Source organism: Ornithorhynchus anatinus, chromosome X1 (assembly GCF_004115215.2).
Source record: "Ornithorhynchus anatinus isolate Pmale09 chromosome X1, mOrnAna1.pri.v4, whole genome shotgun sequence".
NCBI classification, from domain to species: Eukaryota; Metazoa; Chordata; class Mammalia; order Monotremata; family Ornithorhynchidae; genus Ornithorhynchus; species Ornithorhynchus anatinus.
In genome coordinates this window covers 23,632,757-23,639,280 of record NC_041749.1, presented here as the reverse complement: position 1 = coordinate 23,639,280, position 6,524 = coordinate 23,632,757, and positions in this window count along the sequence as shown.

The window sequence follows — 6,524 nt, the reverse complement described above, 5'->3', positions numbered from 1 at the left end:
TTTACTGTGTTTAGAGCACTGTATTGAGCACTTGAGAGAGTACAATGTAATAATATAACAGAGTTGGTAGACAGGATCCTTGCCCACAATGAGCTTATATTCTAGAGTGGGAGACAGACATTGATATAAATCAAATGAATTATGGATATGTGCAGCTGTAGGGCTGAGGGTGGGGAGAATTAAATAACAACAATTCTGGTATTTGCCATTCTTATATTCTGGGGTGGATACAAGCAACTTGGGTTGGACATCGTCCCTATACCAAGTGGCACTCACAGTCTCAATCCCAATTTTGCAGATGAGGTAACTAAGGCAAAGAGAAGTTAAGTGTCATGCCCAAGGTCACACAGCAGACAAGTGGTAGAACTGGGATTAGAACCCATAACCTTCTGACTTGTAGGCCCGTGCTCTGTCAACTACGTCAAGCAAACCCATATTCAAGGGTGATATACAGAAGAGAGTGGAAGAAGAGGAAATTAGGCCTTAGAGAAGGCCTCTTGGAGGATATGTGCCTTCAGTAAGGCTTTGAAAGGCAGGAGAGTAATGTGGAAGGATGGGCAAATAGTGGGAATGAATGTTTAGTCAGGGAAGGTCTCTTGGAGGAGCTAGACTGACCCAACAATTGTTTTTCATCTGGTTTATCATTATCATTATTATATTAATTGCTTGCTATGTGTCAAGAACTGTTCTAACTGCTCGTTTAGATATAAGTTAATCAGGTCTGATATAGTCCCTGTCCTGCATGGGGCTTGCACTTCAGATAGAAAAGAGAACAAGCATTTAGTCCCCATTTTATAGATGAGAAAACCAAGACACTGAGAACTTAAATGATGTAGGCAAGGAATGTGTCTATTGATTGTTATATTTTCCCCTCCTGAGTGCTTAATATAGTGCTATACACACAGTAAGTGATGAATAAATATGATTGTTTGAATTTGCCCAAGATCACACAGGATGCATCCAGATTACTCATCTATAGCTGTTAGTTGACATTCTCTGTCTGAAGCTGTGATCCATTACAGCTTGGAGACTCTGTAATGGGTCCCAGAGATCTGTGATCCCAGAGACCACCCAATGGCTAAAGCAGCCTACCCCGACCTCCAGCCAACATGAGGGCAATACCTCACTCCCTTTTTTATTTCAAGAACATCGAGATGATCTCATGTGGTAAGGTGCCCCTATGCTATTTATTTACGAGTGACCATTGAAGAAATGAGAATAATTTTTAAATGCTTCAGTATTCCTCCCATTATGTTTCACACATAGTTTAGAATATTTTCCATTGTTGTGGACACTTAACTTTCTTTAATCTCTTAGAGCTTCTGTTGGAAAATCATTAAGGAGCATATTTTTAGTTTGCGCTTGTTTGAAAGGTATAGGAATATTCACAAGTTTGCAATGTAAAAGCAACTAAATGTCTAATAGCAGGTCCTTGGCCTCTTGACTCTTTTTGAATTTAATGTTTCTTTGCAATCAGGTTTAAAGGAATGTATTTGGCTTTAAGGAAAACTTCACTTAAGAAAACTGCACAATTGAGGTTATTGTTTAATACTGACCAATCCATATAACCACAGGTCTAAGACCCATTGTATTAAAGATAAAATGAAAATCAATTTTCCTTATATTGTTACTGTGGTTTTAAGGTAATAACATATAACAAGTGTGTCACTTAATTCTGCCCCACTAGCAGATTCTTTAGCAAGTCTAAGATTGAGCAACAGAATGTCATTTTTCTCTGGAAAGCTATGACTAGCTTGGGAAACTGACTTTTTTTGGAAAAAAATGTGATATCCCAATTTGAGTGGAATGACACTTAAATTTGTGGAAATGATCATTCTACATTTTGTCAGAATTCAATTTTTTAGTCAGTTTTAGAGTTTCCCCTCTAAAGGCCTCTAAGCATTCCAAGAAAACTCTACAATGCCTGTCAAATCACTACCAAGAAGAGAGGAGGAAGGGACAAGAGAAAATAAAAAGAAGATCAGACTTGGCAGTATCCCATGGAATTTAAATGAAGATTTATTTGAGTTATAAGCCTGGAATCCTTTTGCTGGAGGGAATTATTTTGCCCGAATTACTTTCTGAAATAACAGGTCTGATAGGAAACTAATCTCAATATACAATAGCCCTTTTGGGGTGATGAAATCATTTACATTTTAATAATTGAAGCATGTCTTTATTACCAGAAGGTCTTCAACCTTCTCTAAGCTTGATCAATTAGATAACCTGTGAGTTCATTTTACAAAACAGGAATATTGAGAAATGTAACTGGCTTCAACTGATCTTTGAGAAAAGGGCAGTATGGATAAGCATTGTTTTGAAAGTGGCATTGACTAAAATAAGCTAATAGTTATGGTAATTAGGGCTTCCTGAGAGCTTGAGAAAGTACAAAAGAAGCTAAATGCACATTCTCTCCCTATAGGGAGCTTACAGTTGAAAAAAGGAAACATAAGCAAAATGATTTGCAAATAGTGAGAGCAGAAGGTAGAATGAGTATCAGACATATAGTATAGAATATTCCAGTGGAAAATATCAGAATGAGTTAAAGAATGAACAACTGAATAGACATAAGTACTAAGGATTTTTATTATTATTAGTAGTATTATTAAGTTCCATCAAGTCGTTTCCACTTCATAGTGACTCTATGGTTTTACTTTCTCCGGAACGTCCTGTTCTCTGCCATAATATGCAACCTTTCTAACAGTTCTTCCATTGTCGTTGTTATGGTCTCTATTCATCTAGCTGCTGGTCTGCCTCTTCCACATTTTCCCTGGACTTTTCCTAGCATTAGTGTCTTCTCTAGAACATTAGTCCTCCTGACTTTGTGTCCAAAATATGCTAATCTAAGTTGAGTTAATTGGCCTTCCAAAACCACTTTGATTTAATTTACTCTAAAATCCATTTGATTGTTTTTCAGGTAGCCCATGGTATTCGCAAAAGTCCTTTCCAACACCGTATTTCAAAAGAATCAATGTTCTTTCTATCCTGTTTTTTCACTGTGCAGTTTTTGGGACCATACATTGTCACTGGAAATACACGGAGGTGACAATTTGTATTTTTGTGGCAATTACTACCTCAGCACATTTCATGACTTTTTCCAGGCTCTTCAAAGCAAGTCTTCCTAACATTAATCTTGGGCATATTTCTTGGCTACTAATTCCTTTAATTTTGATTATCTATCCCAGGAGAGAAAAATTGTCAACTATTTCTATCTTCTCTCCATTCACTACAAATATGTTAAAACTTCCAGTTTTCATGATCTTTGTTTTCTTGACATTCAAATGTAGGCCCATCTTTTTGCTTTGTTTCTTAACTTTTAGTAATAAGCCCTTCAAATCCTCTTGACTTTCTGCTAGTAGGATTGTACCATCAGCACAATGAAGGTTGTTTATATTCCCTCCTCCAATCTTTATTTCCCTTTCATCTTCATCCAGTCTAACTTCTCTCATTAGGTATACAATGTAAAGGATGAATAGATAAGGCGATAAGTCCTTGTCTTACACCCTTACTAATAAAAAACCAACCTTTTTCTCCATATTCTGTTCTTATTGTAGCCTCCTGTTTGTCATACAGGTTCCATATTAATGCAATTAATTGGCCTAGCATGCCCATTTTCCTTAATGTGCTCCAGAGTTTCCCGTGATCCACACAGTCAAAAGCCTTACTATAATCAACAAAGCACATGCTGACTTCCTTTTGATATTCTCTTGCCCTTTCCATTATCCAGTGCCCATCAGCAATAATATCTCGTGTCCCTCATCCTTTCCAGAATCCTGCTGGAACACTGGGCAATTTGTATTCCATGTAGGTCTCCAATCGATGCTGTATAACTTTTAGCAGTACCTTTCCTGCTTTGAGATCAAGAAAACTGTACAATAATTGTCACATTTAGTTGTATCTCCTTTCTTCAGTATTGGATCATAAACTGATCTCTTCCAATCAGATGACCACTGGTGATTACCCATATCTGTTGAAATAATTTAGGAAGGATGGTATTAAGGATGGTACTAGGTTGAAATAATTTGGGATGGTGATAATTAACTAGGGAAGGCTTCCTGGAAGAAGGGATGTTTTAGTAGGATTTTGAATATGGGCCAGGCTGAATTCTGGCAGAATTTTAGTGAGAAGGAGTCCCAAGCTAGGAGAACAATATGAGCAAGGAATCATCAACAGGAACATGAAGAGCAATGCTAGGTTTATAAAGGGAGTTTGGCAGAAGTGGACACTGTGAACTGTGGCAAAGCAGGTGACAAGAGCCTTTAAGTAAGATGGAGAAGCTGGTGGAGAATTTTGCCCCCCAATCATAAAGATTTCTTGTTTGTTGCTGAGATGGGTGGGCAGACAGCCACTGGAAGCTTTGAGAATTGGAGAGATGCATGCCAAGTGACATATCAGAAAGATGATCTGGGTAGCGTGACTGAAGCCTACAAAAGTCTAGAAGAGATCAGTGAGCAGACTTTTACATAATCTAATAATAATGATAATGTTGGTATGTGTTAAGTGCTTACTATGTGTAGAGCACTGTTCTAAATGCTGGGGTAGATACAGGGTAATAACGTTGTCCCACGTGAGGCTCACAGTTAATCCCCATTTTATAGATGAGGTAACTGAGGCACAGAGAAGTTAAGTGAATTGCCCACAGTCACACAGCTGACAAGTGGCAGAGCCAGGATTCGAACCCATGACCTCTGACTCCCAAGCCCGGGCTTTCCACTGAGCCATGCTGCTTCTAATTGTGAGATGATCACAGTTCAACCCAGGATGGTGTCTGTGTGGATGGAAAGGAAGGAGCAGATTTGAGAAACATTTTGGAGGTAGAATTGGTGGTATTTACTGGTTGATTTAATATGACGGCTGAAAGAGAAGCAGTATATTTTAGTGGACAGACCACTAGACTTTAGGTTCTAATCCTGGCTTCACCACTTGTCTGCTCTGTAACCTTGGGCAAGTCACTTAACTTCTCTGGTCCTCAGTTACCTTAGCTGTAAAATGAGAATTAAAATTGCGAGCCCCATGTGGGACAAGGACAACCTGATTAGCTTGTATCTACCACAGTGCTTAGAACAGTGCCTGGCACATAGTAAGCATGTAAAAAATACCTTAAGAGAACCAAAGACCATAAAAAATCAGGATGAAATCAAGAAAGTAGGTTCATGGAGCAGGGAAGTGTATGGTGTTATTGACAGAGATAAAGATAGGTGAGTTTCAGAGGGAAAGTGAGAAGCTTCATTTTGGGCACGTGAAGGTGCCCTAAGGTTTGTATGAACACTTGTGTAGACCCTGGAGTGAATAAGTTTTGCAGGATGTCCCACGAGGTTCTTGGTGTCATTCCATTACACTGATTATGATGACATGGAAGCTGTTACCCCAGTTTCATTCAGATCCTGCTCCCATCCCAAACTCACTCCTCTGCTACTTGAAGGTGTTCCTCCTTAAACACACACACACACACACACACACACATTCAGTCATTCAATCATATTTATTGAGTGCTTACTCTGTGCAGAGCACTGTACTAAGCACTTAGAAAGTACAATTCAGAAACAGAGACAATCCCTACCCAACAACGAGCTCACAGTCTAGAAGGGGAGCCAGACAACAAAACAAAATGAAACAAGTAAACAGACATCAATAGCATCACTATAAATAAATAGAATTATAGATATACACACCACTCATAAAGTAAATAGAATGATAAATATGTACATATAAACACAAGTGCTGTGGGGTGGGGAGGAAGGTAGAGCAGAGGGAGGGAGTCATGGAGATGGGGAGGGGAGGAGCAGAGGAAAAGTGGGGCTTAGTCTGGGAAGGCCTCCTGGTGGAGGTGAGCTTTCAGGAGGGCTTTGAAGAGGGGAAGTGTGCTAGCTTGGCAGATGTGAGGAGGGAGGGCATTCCAGGCCAGAGGTAGGATGTGGGTCAGGGGTCGATGGCGGGACAGGTGATAATGAGGCCCAGTGAGGAGGTTAGCGGCAGCAGAGGAGCAGAGTGTGCAGGCTGGGCTATAGAATGAGAGAAGGGAGATGAGATAATAGGGGGCAAGGTGATGAAGAGCTTTGAAACCGCACACACACACACACACACACACACACACTCTCTCTCTGTCTCTCTGTCTCTCTGTCTCTCTCCCCCCCCCCCCCCCCCCCCCCCGAAGCTCGGTCCCCAGAGGGGATGAACACTGATTCAAGTGTGTGTGTGTAACTGAGTGTCTACAGGGACAATTTGGAATTGCTTGGCTCCAAGCCCACTGAAGACCCTCCTTACTCCATCATTGGCTCCCATCCTCACCCTCCCAGGCTAGGGAATACAATCATTCTGAGAGCCATGTTTATGTCCCAGATATTCTCCTATCAACAGTCATTAACAGGGCTATTTAGATGGGGACTAGGCCCTCTCAGTGCTGCATCTGTTGCTATTCCTTCCAAATCAGACACCTCCCGGCCATAGATATGAGGGCAGGCAAGGGGAGGGAAGGAGTGGACAGGTGAGGAAGGTCAGCCTTCTTCCCCACTTCTCTCCCTACA